We start from the raw sequence: 14,825 nt of genomic DNA on the forward strand, positions 1-14,825 counted from the left end.
TTTAGGGTCACAATGTGCCCAGCCACTGTTTGGGTGCTTATGGAGGAGAGTGCACAAGAAGACTCCAGACCTTGCTCTTCCTCACACACGCTCTGGGCACAATTGCAGTTCCTCCTATCACCATCATTGGCACTAGCAACCCAAAGGAGTATGGTAATGATTCTCAACTCTTCTGTAATGGCCAGAGTATCTGGCTAAAAGAATGAGTACTTGTGGCATCTTAGACTAACAAATTTATGTTACAGTTGCTGAACAGATTTGGTTATCTGGATCCTCTGCTGGAGCTAGCCCCTGTGGCTTCACACCACCCCCAAGGTGGGACAATGGAAAACCTTTTATCCTTAAAAGATGCATGAAGCAGAAATTCAGATGAATCCTTTTTTCAGTGTAGTTTGGAGTGTTTTCCTCCATCCATTTCTATAACTTTTTCCCTGTTGGCTTCTCCTTTTGCTCTCTGCCTTTTCTCTCCAATTCCTTTTCACATTGGCCTAACCATGGATCTGTCTACCCTACAAACGCTACACATGCAGTGCTACAGCTATGCTGCTGCAGTGCTGTAATGTAGACACTTTTATAGTGACAGAAGAGGTTTTTCCATAACTAGTGAGATGCGGTAGATGGAAGAATTCTTTGTTAATGCTTTGAATTTTGCCCCTAGCAGAGTATACAAAGACTGCAGAAGGCCACTTATCTGTTCTGCATGTTGAGGGAATGGGAGCTTCTCTTTTTTCTGGCCTAAGATTGGAAGAGAAACTGGGTAGAGCTATATCCTGGTTGATGTGGAAGCAAGATACAACTTCAGGGAGGAACTGCAGCAACAGCATCTAAAAACTATTCTCTTTGGGTAAAGAGAGTGAGGCAGGAGAGAACTGACAGTTTGCTACAACTTGCACTGAGGTTATAGAATCAAGGGAAATTATTTTCTGTGTAATAGAATGATTCCCAGAAGCTCAAATGAAATTCTGCACTATCTGCAGAAGGTCAGGTTAAAGTTGTAAGAGGAGACCAGATATCTGATCAGTAGCCAAAGCCTCGCGTAACACACTGACCACAGGACTGAGATATTAGAGACTAGCTTCAAATGATAACTGTGCTTCCTCTGAATGCTGCTACTTGTATTCACTGGGCCTGTTCCAACTCCATTCTCTTTAAAACTCACCAAAACTCTTCTGCAGGAATTCTAAGATGGAAACAATAAAATTGCCTGCTCTTCTAGTGAAGTGAAGACATCTATGTAATTGTGACTATGTAATATAGAACATGTTTTATATAAAGTGCCACACTTTACATAATTCCAAAGTTAAACAATAGAAAGCAATTTGTTAATGGTTTTTAATAAGTTACCCACTTAAGAAATCACATTTAACCTTTCTGTAACTCAAACTGCCTATTTCTGTTCCTCCTTTGAAAGGTATGAGTAAAATATTCTTTAAAAAAATATCCTGTTGCAAAAGATACCTATTTATTATGTGTATTCTGTATCAAGTATTCTTTTATTGTTATTTTACAGGTTTGTTCTGAGTTCTCACTCACTCATTCTCTGGGGGCAAATCCTTTGATCTCTGGCTGCCTTTGGGATGGCTCCATTAACACATTTCTATGCTTTTAAGCCTCATTTTTAGAGGCATTGACTACTCACAGCTTCCAGTGCCCTCTGCAAGTGGTGGGAGCTCAGCACCTCTGAAAAATCAGTCACTCGCTCTACCTATTCATAAGCCTGGCTTTTCTTGCAGTTCGGAGATCCACTCTGTTATAAGCGTGAAATAATGATAAAAATAATGAACACATATATAACATTTTATAAACATTACTTTATTAATTCTCATGCTACCCTCACAAACTAGGGTTACAAACACTTTCCTCACAGGACAGGTATTTGTAAAACATCCTAGTGATGTTTTAAAATTTTAATGGATGTTACTGTTCTGCTGGTTGGCAGATGTTACTGTTCTGCTGGTTGGCAGCAACAAGAGCTGGATTCAATACCTAGGAGTTCCTCTTAGTAACTGACTCAAGATCCTACCTAGTAATCTAGGAAAACTAAACACCATGCCTGGGCACCTAAGAGGCAATACTTCCCTGTGCACAAGTGCTGAGTCTGTGTATAAAAAAAAAAAAAATTAAAAAGGAAAAGGAACCCTTATTCGCAAAAGCACCACAACTATGATTCAAAAGCATCATGCATGTAACCATAAGCAAACATTTGGGGACAGTGTATACCTTCAAATCAGCGGCACTGCGATGGGTACCCACATGGCCCCACGGTATGCCAACATTTTTATGGCTGACTTAGAACAACGCTTCCTCAGCTCTCGTCCCCTAATGCCCCTACTCTATTTGCGCTACATTGAGGACATCTTCATCTGGACCCATGGAAAAGAAGCCCTTGAGGAATGCCACCATGATTTCAACAATTTCCATCCTACCATCAACCTCAGCCTGGACCAGTCCACACAAGAGATCCACTTCCTGGACACTATGGTGCTAATAAGCGATGGTCACATAAACACCACCCTATATCGGAAACCTAATGACCGCTATTCCTACCTATATGCCTCTAGCTTTCATCCAGATCATACCACACGATCCATTGTCTACAGCCAAGCTCTAAGATATAACCGCATTTGCTCCAACCCCTCAGACAGAGACAAACACCTACAAGATCTCTATCATGCATTCTTACAACTACACTACCCACCTGCTGAAGTGAAGAAACAGATTGACAGAGCCAGAAGAGTACCCAGAAGTCACCTACTACAGGACAAGCCCAACAAAGAAAACAGAACGCCACTAGCCATCACCTTCAGCCCCCAACTAAAACCTCTCCAACACATCATCAAGGATCTACAACCTGTCCTGAAGGACAACCCATCACTCTCACAGATCTTGGGAGACAGGCCAGTCCTTGCTTACAGACAGCTCCCCAATCTGAAGCAAATATTCACCAGCAACCACACACCACACAACAGAAACACTAACCCAGGAACCTATCCTTGCAACAAAGCCCATTGTCAACTCTGTCCACATATCTATTCAGGGGACACCATCATAGGGCCTAATCACATCAGCCACACTATCAGAGGCTCGTTCACCTGCGCATCTACCAATGTGATATATGCCATCATGTGCCAGCAATGCCCCTCTACCATGTACATTGGTCAAACTGGACAGTCTATGTAAAAGAATAAATGGACACAAATCAGACGTCAAGAATTATAACATTCAAAAACCAGTCGGAGAACACTTCAATCTCTCCGGTCACTCGATTACAGACCCGAGGGTGGCTATCCTTCAACAAAAAAGCTTCAGGAACAGACTCCAATGACAGGTTTCAGAGTAGCAGCCGTGTTAGTCTGTATTCGCAAAAAGAAAAGGAGTACTTGTGGCACCTTAGAGACTAACAGATTTATTAGAGCATAAGCTTTCGTGAGCTACAGCTCACTTCATCACGAAAGCTTATGCTCTAATAAATCTGTTAGTCTCTAAGGTGCCACAAGTACTTCTTTTCTTTTTGCGAATACAGACTAACACGGCTGCTACTCTGAAACATGAGCAATGTAGTTATACCAATAAAGGTCTGTAGTGTAGACCAGGTCTGAGACTCTTTAAGCAGAGTCCATACCACCAGATAGGAGCATCTCTCTTCACCCCCTTCCTTTCACTGGGATTTGTTTGGCATCTCTAACCCCCACTTAGGAAGTGAGATTCTGTTTAGGTGATCTCTCAATTGGGGCATGCTAAATACAGTTGTTGCCCTTTACTCATAAAATAAGGATAACATTTCATTACCCCAGCATTCAAATTTAAAAATTTGTTGTTAATGTTAAATGCTAATGTTAAAATGATATATGCAGTGTGACAAAGTTCCTCCTCTACCTTGGTGGTCTTGCGCTTATTCACAGATTTGTTCACCTTGGAGCTTTACGGCAGTCCTCAGCTTGGCCATTTTTCTGACTTCACAGTCTAGGATGACAGCTCCTGTGTCTGACCAGGAATTGGGAGGAAACCCAGGCCCATTCTCTACTCCAGGTTCCAGCCTGGGGCCCTGTGGAATGCAGCTGTCTAGAGTGCCTCCTGGAACAGCTGTGTGACAGCCACAACTCCCTGGGCTACTTCCCCATGGCCTCCTCCCAACAGCTTCTTTATCCTCACCATAGGATCTTCCTCCTGGTGTCTGATAATGCTTGTACTTCTCAGTCCTCCAACAGTCCACATTCTGACTCTCAGCCCCCTAGTGCCTCTTGCTCCCAATTCCTCACAACACCACAAACTGAACTGAGCTCCTTTTTAAAACCCAGATGCCCTGATTAGCCTGCCTTAATTGATTCTAGCAGCTTCTTGATTGGCTACAGGTGTTCTAATCAGCATGTCTTAATTGTCTCCAGAAGGTTCCTGATTGTTCTGGAACCTTCTCTTTTCCCTTACCTAGGGAAAAGGGATCTGCTTAATAGGGGATCCATAGCTCTTTCTTTGATTCTCCTGTAGTCTTCTGGCTAGGAGGGAGATGGTGGCTGCTGCTGCTAGACCCTGAGCTCTCCCTGCTGCTCCAGCTGCTCCCCTGGCTGGTCTAGACACCATCCCCCCCTTCTCTGCTACCTGGTTGCTGGCTGGCTGCAGGACACCCCCCCCTTGGGTGCTGCTACTGCTCCAACTGCAGCCCCTTGGGGGGGGAACCTGCTAGCCTGCTCCCTGGGGGGGGGAGTGAGGGACCCCTATCCCAGCTGTTGCTGCTGTAGACACCACCACCACCTAAGAGGGGTCCTTTCTGCCTGCCTGGACCACCACTTGGAGCTGCTGCTGCGGAGCTTGCTGCCTGGAGCTGCTGAAGCCCCGAGGAGAAGGGGACCATCTACCAGTGGGAAAGCACCTAGAGATTTTGCAGACTACTGTGGAGGGGGCCTTAAGACTGAGTAACTTTCAAACTGTGCCCTTGTGGTGGAGGTCTTGACTGTGTTTCCAGGGACACCGGGGGTGTGGTGTGGAGCTGCCCCCCAATCCATCTGTATCCCCCCACCATTGTTGCCCCCTCCATTATCCCCACTGGCTGTTTACCATATGCCTTAGCTCCTGCCTCTGGACTCAGCTGCTTGCTTGGCTTGCCATGCCCTATTTCCAGCCTTTGGGCCAGAAGCAGCAGCCAGCCCAAATTGACTTTGTGCAAGCACACATGGGTGCACTTGCCCCCCCCCCGACTACCCACCTCACTGCTTTTCCCCTTACAAAATGCCCAATTTGCCCTTTGCAGCTTTTGCCCCTACCCCCCCTTACTAGCTTCAGTTTTTTGCCTACCCCTCCCCTTTCCCTCTGCAGCCTTTTTGTTTGCCCCGCCCCAGCTTCTGAAGCTAGCCCCTTGGTTTCCCTGCCCTAACTCCAGCCCGCTTAGCCCCTTGCTCCGTGCACCCATTCCCCCTCCCATGCGCTTGTGCAATTCCCCATTTTAGTTTAAACCCTCTTCACTGCACCCCCAATGTTGTATCCCCCCCCCAGTGCAGCTAGAGGAGCCGGAATTCCACCCTGTGTCAGCGACTGATCCCTAACCTCTGATTACTCCCCCATCCAGCCCACCCCTTTTGACGCCCTCCTCCCCTGCCTGCAGCCTAGCAGGGAGGAGTGGTCAACCTGCTTCCCCTTTCCTCTCCTCCTGGTGTCTTCCCTTCCCTCCCTGCTAACAATGGCGGGGGACAAGATGGGTGGGGCCCCTCCAGCAGCCCGAGCTGCCCCTCTCCCGCCTGCCCCTCTGTCACCCACCCAAGCCTCTACCTCCGCTGCCGAACCAGGGGACCGGGGTGACTTCCACTGCTGCCATGTCCCTCTCCCCCTCAGATTTGGGGGGAGCCCTCCCAGCCGGCGGGAAGTGCCAGGGTAAGAAGAAGGAGAAGGGACCCGCTAAAAAGACCAGGCCCTTCATGGCAGGGGCTGCCCCCACTGCCACAGCCCTGCCACCAGCCACGGCGTCCCTCCCCGCTGTTCCCTCCACCAGCTCTGCGGGTGTCCCTCCCCTAGCCCCCAGGGCGGATGGCCAGGTGGCAGCAACCCACCGGCCGCTACGTCATCTCTCCTGCCCACCGCCTCCGCTACCATCTATAGCGGCTGGGGCCCCTTTCCCACCATGACCAGGAAGCACGGCGTCCGTTGCCTCCTGGTGCCCGCCTTACCTCATGTGGAGACCTATGTGTGGGCGTTGGCGAGAGTGGTGGGCCCCACAGCCATTGTGGCGGCCTCCAAAATGTATGGAAAGGTCGTCGTCTTCTTAGCATTGCAGGCCGCCGCCCAAGAGGCAATGGAGAAGGGCCTGGCGGTGGGGGCGGTCTTCGTCCCCCTGGAGCCGCTAGAGGACCTGAGCGTCTGCCTGGTCCTGACCTCCGTCCCTCTTTCTCCCCAATGACGCCCTGTTACCCGCCCTTTCTACCCTGGGGAAACCCATCTCTGTCATCAGCACTCTCCCGTTGGGCTGCAAAGACCCTGCCCTCCGTCACGTCCTCTTGTTCCGCCGGCAAGTGCAGCTTCAACTGCCGCCAGTGGCGCGTGACGGAGAGGCGCTCAAGGGGTCCTTCCTAGTCCCCTACCTGGTGCCCATTACCGGGTGCACTACTCCACGGGGGAGGCCCGGGCAATGGGGCATGTCCTGAGGGGGCATCACCAGTGCCCCTGGCTGCCCGGCGCCCGAAACCACCCCTCCTCCTTCCCAGTCCACCATTGCTCCCGCTTGGGCCCCAGGGGCACCTCCCCCACTATTCCCAGATGAGCGGGAGAGCCCTGTCCCTGCTGCTTGCAATCTCGCAGGGCCTGTGGAGGAGGGTGCGGCAGGGACGCCTCCGGACGTGGGAGAGGGCCCGCCCCAAGGGGAATCTTCCCTCCCTTGTGCTACCCCACCGTTATCCCCCCGAGTCCCTGAGCCATCGCCTCTGCCCCCTGACACGACCCCTGCTAGCCAGCCCCCGGATGATGCCATGGAGGACTGGGCCCTAGTCCAGGGGAAGTGGGGCAAGCGGAAGGCTTGAGCTCCGCTCCTTCTATCTGATGCGGAGGCCCCCCGGAAGACCAGGAAGGGGGGCACCAATGCCGAGCCTTCTGCTTTACCCACAGGTGCGTTCCATCCACCGGTGCCGGCTGGGGAAGACGTGGCCGCATTGGAAGGCGGTATCTCCCCTCCACGGGAGTTCCTCCCCTCCGAGGCAGCCCCTCCTGCCCTGGCGCCATCTGAAACCTTAGTGAGCCCAGAGGCGACCATCATGTCAAGTGCCAGCGGGGAGAATCCTGGGGTGGTGGAAAGCGATTTCCCATCCATATATGAGGAGAGCGAGGCCCTGGGTCTGACCCCGGTCACCTGGGGGACGACAACCCTATGCCAGCGGGCCTCGATCTGGGCAACTTCACTCCAGCCCCCCTTTCTCCATGCTCCTGCCTCCTAACAGTTGTTTCCACTCCCACCTCCGAGGAGCCCCTGGACTTCTCCATCAACCCGGCCCCAGGTGGCACCTCGCTGACACCCACCGAGCCTGTTGAGGTGACAGCCAGTGCCATGCGGCCGGGACCCAAGCCACCAGGGGTATCCCTCATAGGTGAGGAGCAATCGACCTCCTTCCCGGGAGGGGGCCCCACAGAAGATAGTCCACCTCCTGATGCCGTGGCTGCCAAACCCACCATAGAGCCTGTGCCCAGCATCACTGAGAGCCCTCTCCCAGCCCAAAATCTCGCCCCTGACTCTGACCCTATCCTGTCCACCTCCCATGATGTTATTGCCGCCCCTGGGGCTGTCTCCTTCCCTTTTCCAATAGATGAGCCCCAGGGAGCAGCCTTTGTGTTTATCTGTCCTGACCCACTAGGGGCTGCTATCCTTCCTCCACCGCCCCCTATTGCCCCAGGGTTCAAGGTTGGCCTAGTGGCGCCAGCCCATCAGGAGCCCCGTCTGGGGTCTGCACCCTGTCTGCCTGTCTCGGTGGGCCACGGGGTTGTACCAAGGGCCCCGTCGGGGAGTAACCAGGAGACCGTAACCCCCCTCACCCCACGTGCTGCGAGAGGAGTTGCAGGAGTTTTTAGAAGACGTCCGTGGCTCCTGCAACAAAGTACAGCTTGCTCTCCAGCGATTTCATCAAATCCTCCTGACCGCAAGGGCCCTCATGGGGGAGGGAAAAGGACTGGGAAGCAGGGCGCCGTGGCCTACCAGCGGGTTCACCTCTTCCGTGACTCCTTACGGGGTAGGTCACGGACTGTTGCGCGGCTGTTGGGAGCCGCGAGTGTCCCTGCCGGCGAGGATCCCCCCCCCAGCCCTCCTCATGGCACCTCTTACCATTGCAACATTGAACACCCGTGGCTGTAGGATGCGTCTCCGCAGGTCCCAGGTGCTCTCCTTCCTTCGAGAGGGGAGGTACTCTGTGGTTTTCCTGCAGGAGACCCATACGGATCCGACCGCCGAAGACAGCTGGCGGCTGGATTGGGGGGACAGGGTCTACTTTAGCCACCTCACAGTTCATACGGCTGGAGTGGCGACCCTGTTCTCCCCCGGCCCGAGGTGCTGGGGGTCACCGAGGCTGTGCCGGATCGCCTGCTGCACTTCCGGGTCCGCATGGAGGGGCTCGTAGTCAACCTCGTCAACATCTATGCCCCAGCAGCGAGCCCAGAGCAGCTGCAATTCTATCAGCAGGCGTCCGCCTTCCTCGGCACCTTGGATCCTCATGAGTGCCTAGTCCTGGGAGGGGACTTTAACATCACACTTGAGGAGCGGGACCGAGCAGAGCCCGGCCGCCGCTGACATCCTCCGGGAGATAGTTGAACACCACTCCCTGGTGGACGTCTGGCGCTACCACCACCCGGATGACACTTCCACGTTCACCTTTGTCTGGGTGGAGGCCCATCGGTCGAGCATTTATTTATCATGCTTCCATCTTTCACGAGTACACTCCTCCAGCATCCGGCCGGCTCCATTTTCTGACGATCATGTAACCACCGTGACGGCCTCACTCTGTGCGGAAAGGCCGGGGCTGACATATTGGCATTTCAACAACAGCTTGCTGAGGACGTGGGCTTCGTGGCTTCCTTCCGGGAGTTCTGGCTGGCCTGGCAAGGGCGGCGGCGTGCCTTTCCCTCGGCGCGGCAGTGGTGGGATCTAGGGAAGTTGCGCGCCCGGCTCTTCTGCCGTGACTACACCTGAGATGCCAGCCCATGGAGGGATGTGGCGATAGAGCAGTTGGAACAGGAGGTCTTAGAGCTGGAGAGGCGTCTGGCCGCCAGCCCTCTGCGGAGCATGCCGGGAGAAGCAGGAGGAGCTCCAGGCCCTCAAGGACCATAGGGCCTGGGGTGCCTTTGTTTGATCCTGCATCCATCTCCTTTGGAAGATGGATCGTGGCTCCCGCTTCTTCTACACCCTGGAGAAAAGGAGGGGGGGCCAAGAAACATGTCACCTGCCTTCTGGCAGAAGATGGCACCCCCCTCACGGATCTGGTGCAGATGTGTGGGAGGGCGAGAGCCTTCTACGCAAGCCTTTTCTCCCCGGATCTGACCGAATCTGTCAGCGCGGGCGACCGAGACCAGCTAGAGCTGCCTCTCACTCTGGCCGAGTTCTCAGAAGCCCTCCATCGCATGCCCACCAATAAATCTCCGGGCATGGACGGGCTGACCATGGAGTTCTACCGTGTGTTCTGGGACGTCCTGGGCCCAGACCTAGTCACCGTCTGGGCCGAGTCTTTGCAGAGCAGGTCCTCCCTCTTTCGTGCAGGCGAGCTGTGCTCGCCTTATTGCCGAAGAAGGGGGACCTCCGCGATTTACGAAATTGGCGTCCCATCTTGCTCCTCAGCACGGACTACAAAGTCGTGGCAAAAGCAATCTTGCTGCAGCTAGGGTCCGTGCTGGTGGACATGGTCCACCCAGACCAGACCTACACTGTCCGAGGCCGCAGCATCTTCGACAACCTATATCTAGTCCATGACCTTTTGGAATTCGGGTGTAGGGATGGTCTGTCGTTTGTCCTCCAGTCCTTGAATCAGGAGAAAGCATTTGACAGGGTGGATCACGGGTATCTCCTGAGCACTCTGCAAGCGTTTGGCTTCAGACCCCAGTTTGTGGGTTTTCTCCGGGCAATATACACCTCCACAGAGTGTCTGGTCAGGCTCAACCGGACCCTGACCGAACCGGTCAGCTTTGGGCGAGGAGTATGACAGGGGTGCCCCTTCTCGGGCCAGCTGTACACTCCGGCGATCGAGCCCTTCCTCTGTCTCCTCCGAAGGAGGCTGACAGGGTTGGTGCTATAGGAGCCGGAGCTGCGGCTGGTCCTGTCGGCATACTCTGATGACGTGCTCCTCGTGGTCCAGGACCCGGGTGACTTGGCGCGGGTGGAGGCTTGCCAGGCCATCTATTTGGCAGCCTCCTCCACGTGGGTCAACTGGGTCAAGAGCTCTGGCTTGGTGGTAGGGGACTGATGGCAGGCGAGCTCCCTTCCACCCGCGCTTCCAGCCATCCGGTGGAGCACGGGTCCACTGCTCTATCTCAGTGTTTACCTTTCTGCCACGCATCCCTCTCCGCCGGAGAACTGGCAGAATTTATGGGCGGGGGTGATGGAGCGGCTCTGGAAATGGACAGGACTACTCCGGTGCCTCTCCCTTCAAGGAGTCCCTATGAGTCAGCAGTGTGCCCTTGTTGCCAAGAAGGCCAATGGCATTTTGGGATGTATAAGTAGGGGCATAGCGAGCAGATCGAGGGACGTGATCGTTCCCCTCTATTCGACACTGGTGAGGCCTCATCTGGAGTACTGTGTCCAGTTTTGGGCCCCACACTACAGGAAGGATGTGGATAAATTGGAAAGAGTACAACGAAGGGCAACGAAAATGATTAGGGGTCTAGAGCACATGACTTATGAGGAGAGGCTGAGGGAGCTGGGATTGTTTAGTCTGCAGAAGAGAAGAATGAGGGGGGATTTGATAGCTGCTTTCAACTACCTGAAAGGGGGTTTCAAAGAGGATGGCTCTAGACTGTTCTCAATGGTAGCAGATGAGAGAACGAGGAGTAATGGTCTCAAGTTGCAATGGGGGAGGTTTAGATTGGATATTAGGAAAAACTTTTTCACTAAGAGGGTGGTGAAACACTGGAATGCGTTACCTAGGGAGGTGGTAGAATCTCCTTCCTTAGAGGTTTTTAAGGTCAGGCTTGACAAAGCCCTGGCTGGGATGATTTAACTGGGACTTGGTCCTGCTTTGAGCAGGGGGTTGGACTAGATGACCTTCTGGGGTCCCTTCCAACCCTGATATTCTATGATTCTATGATTCTATGGTGCTTAATCAACTAGTCCTGTCCATGCTCTGGTACCGGCTCAACACCCTGGTCCTGGCCCCGGGTTTCCTGGCCAACCTCCGGACATCGATTCTGGAGTTCTTTTGGTCAAGACTGCACTGGGTCACTCTAGGAGTTCTCCATCTACCCCTGGAGGAGGGAGGGCAGGGCCTGAAATGTCCGTTTACTCAGGTCCATGTGTTCTGCCTCCAGGCCTTGCAGAGGCTCCTTTATGGTGCAGATAGTCCAGCGTGGAGCATATTGGCGCACGCCTTCCTGTGCCGCTTCCGAGGGCTCCGATACGACCGACAGCTCCTTTATCTCCATCTGAGAGGTCTTCCGCGAGGCCTCTCCAGGCTGCCGGTTTTTTACCAGGACCTCCTCTGGACCTGGAAACTGTTTTCAATGACCAGGTCCGTGGCGGCCACCGAGGGGGTAGATCTCCTCGCGGAGCTCCTGTTACACAACCCCCAGCTGTGTGTGCAGGTGGCGGAGTCCCACTCGGTGCGCCAGAGGTTGGTCCTGGCAGAAGTCACAAGAGTCAGAGACCTCCTGGACTATGACCGGGGAGACTGGCTGGATCCCCTGACGCTCGCTCAGCGCATGGGGCTCTCCAGACATTGTATTCCCCGGCGCGTACTTAAGGAGGTGAAGGCCGCTTTGCCGCCCGCTGCTCAGGTTTATCTCGACCGGGTCCTGCACGAGGGTATGCCCCACCCACCCTTAACCCAGGCCCGCTGGACCTTTTAATTGGACCCCAGCCCCGTGGACGCAACCGATCCCCTCACCCCTTCACTGTGAGCCAGCTGCACAAGATGCAGCTGGTCTGCTTTCAAACTGCACCAAGAAAACATCTATACACGCTTGTGCTCCACACCCTTCATGACCCCATCCTCGTGTCCCACCCCGATACAAAATGGCGGGACCTCCTGCCACCTTTGGAGGGTGAGGAGCCCCAGTGGGCCAGCCTATATTCCACCTTAGTTCCAAGGCCCACCGGGGATGTCAGTTGGCGGCTTCTTCACGGAGCCATGAGCACGGGCGTGTTCTTGGCACAGTTCACCTCTATCCCAGACACCTGCCCCTTTAACGGCATGAGGGAAACCCTGTCACACACATACGGGGAGTGTGCCAGGCTGCAGCCCCTATTCCGGAGCTCCTCACCAATATTTTATTACATTTTTGCACTTTTCCCCTCACCTTCTTATTTATGCACTACTTATCCGTGGCCCCTTAAAGTCACGGGATCTCCTGGTCAACCTTTTCTTGGCCCTAGCTAAAATGGCCATCTATAAAACCAGAGTGAGGAGGTTGGCCGATGGAGTCTCCTGTGACTGTGGGGCCTATTTCCGATCCTCGGTCCGTTCATGTATCCGGGCAGAGTTCCTCTGGGCGGCATCCTCTGACTCCCTTGATGCCTTTGAGAAGCAGTGGTCACTGTCCGGGGTTCTCTGCTCGATGTCCCCGTCCAATTCCCTTCATTTGACCCTTTGACCACACTCCTGTCCCCGTTATTTCATTAGTTGTCCCCCGGAATTATTTGGTATCTAGGTCCTGTGGATCCCCCTTTTAGGCTGGGCTTTGCCCGTCCACTTCCTGGATCCCAATAGGATTACTCTCCTATAGCCATCTGGCCCGACCCTGTCAGGAAAGAATGTCTATACATCTGGGTATAGTGCTTAAATTTTCCCAAAGTACAAAGGTTGGTTTAAAAGTAATACAATATATATATATATATAGTACATAATCAGCAATAACCCAAAACCAAAACAGTTCCATCTGCTAAGCACCTAGGCAGAGTAGGTGTGTCTATTCAAATATGATCAGCTCATGAAGTCTTTTTCCTCCGGTTCATCACGGGAGAGCCCATTCAGATCCTGCGTATATCGACATTGCTTTATCAAAACTGGGTCAGATTCACTCCTGTAGAGACATGGGTGAAAATTGCACCTCTGTGCACCCAGGACCTGGAGGAGAAATCAACGAATAGGGAAGGGCAACGAATGTGATACTGCCACTGGAGGCTGCCCAGAAGACATGCCAAAATAGGTAATGTTCTTGCCTCCTTTCCAGATAGTTCATCCCTTTTGTGGGTTTCATCAGCTTGCTCCATGTCCCCTAGTGGAGTGAGGATCACTAGTGGCCAGTGCTGCTGTACCCCTAGTCCTTGGGGTCTTTCCACCACTCTTGGCCCACAGGCTGGATTTCTTCAACAGAAGCTGGTGCACCCAATGAGTGAATCTGGATTGTTTGGGTTAGTAGATGCTGTTTATCATTGTTGATGATCATAATAATAAATTCTGCTTCTACTCTTCACTTCTTCACTGTGTTTAGGTGGTAGGTTGGAAGATATATGTCCCTGTTTTATCAGCACCTCCTAGCACAATCATCATTAATTATTTTATTGTATGCAGTGTTGTAGCTGTGTTTGTCCCTGGATATTAGACACTCATTCACTTTGTCTCATTAATTACATTCCAAAGGCTGCATCACACAATGGATGCTGCAGTGGCCTGACTTACGTGTGCACTATTGGGAAATGAGAGGTTGGGGTGCTTTTGTGATTTTTTTTTTTTTTAAACAGCTAAATTAGGATGGGATTCTCTTCAATAGACTACTCTCTAGCTTAGAGTTAAGCATACACATAAATGTTTGCAGAACCAGGGCTTTAGTTTAAACAGTGTTTTACAGGGTCGAGAATCTGTGTTTAGCTGTATTGTATTCATGTACATTGGTATGTGCCATTAACTTACAGCGCTATTTAAGTAATGAATAAAAGTAATTTTCTTCTGTATTTAGGGCTGCTGGAGATCTTAATCTTTTCTTGGTAGTAAACTATTTATTGTCTATCAATACACAATGTTTTGTTTTATCTTACTCTTGTGACCGGTTTACATATCGCTAAAGGGAACAAGTATCCTAACTTTAATTCACCCTCAGTTTCTTTTTTCCTTTCAACAAATACATAAAAGAGAGTCAGACAGTTTCTACTTTGCCGTAAGCAACAAAATTAGACCCTGGTATCCACCCCAACAGCGTATCTAGTTGATGTTTCCCTTCATGAGAGTCAGTAAATTCCTTTCCCCATCCCCTCCCCAAACAAAACAAAAAAACTAAAAACCCTAGCCTTCTTTCCATCCCAACCAATATCAATTTTAAAACTGTTTTTTTTTTTTTTAAAAACCCAGCTGCTTCACCAGCAGTTATAATAGTTACCCTTTTTGACCAAAGCAGTTAGTCAAAGTTTGGAGCCCTAGGGATGTTCCAGTTAGGAGTAGAAATTGATGGAATCTGGTATTTTCTCTGATGAAGTCTTGCTTATTTACAAGGAATGTACAAAGTCCTGCTTCTCCAAATGCAGGAGGAACCAAAAACAAAAGGACTAGTTTCTTAGTTTGTTTTCAGCCAGTACCTCCCAAGGCAGAAACTGTATCTAGGGTTCTCTCATGGTCACATGAAGCTTATAGGCTTCTGCCTGGATTTCTTCAAGCTGTCTGTTTGTTTCTTTCTGGTTCTGTGTTCTGCCTCTTCTTTCCCCCACCCTTCCAAAAACACAAACAAAC

This window comes from Dermochelys coriacea, chromosome 4, assembly GCF_009764565.3.
Source record: "Dermochelys coriacea isolate rDerCor1 chromosome 4, rDerCor1.pri.v4, whole genome shotgun sequence".
NCBI classification, from domain to species: domain Eukaryota; kingdom Metazoa; phylum Chordata; order Testudines; family Dermochelyidae; genus Dermochelys; species Dermochelys coriacea.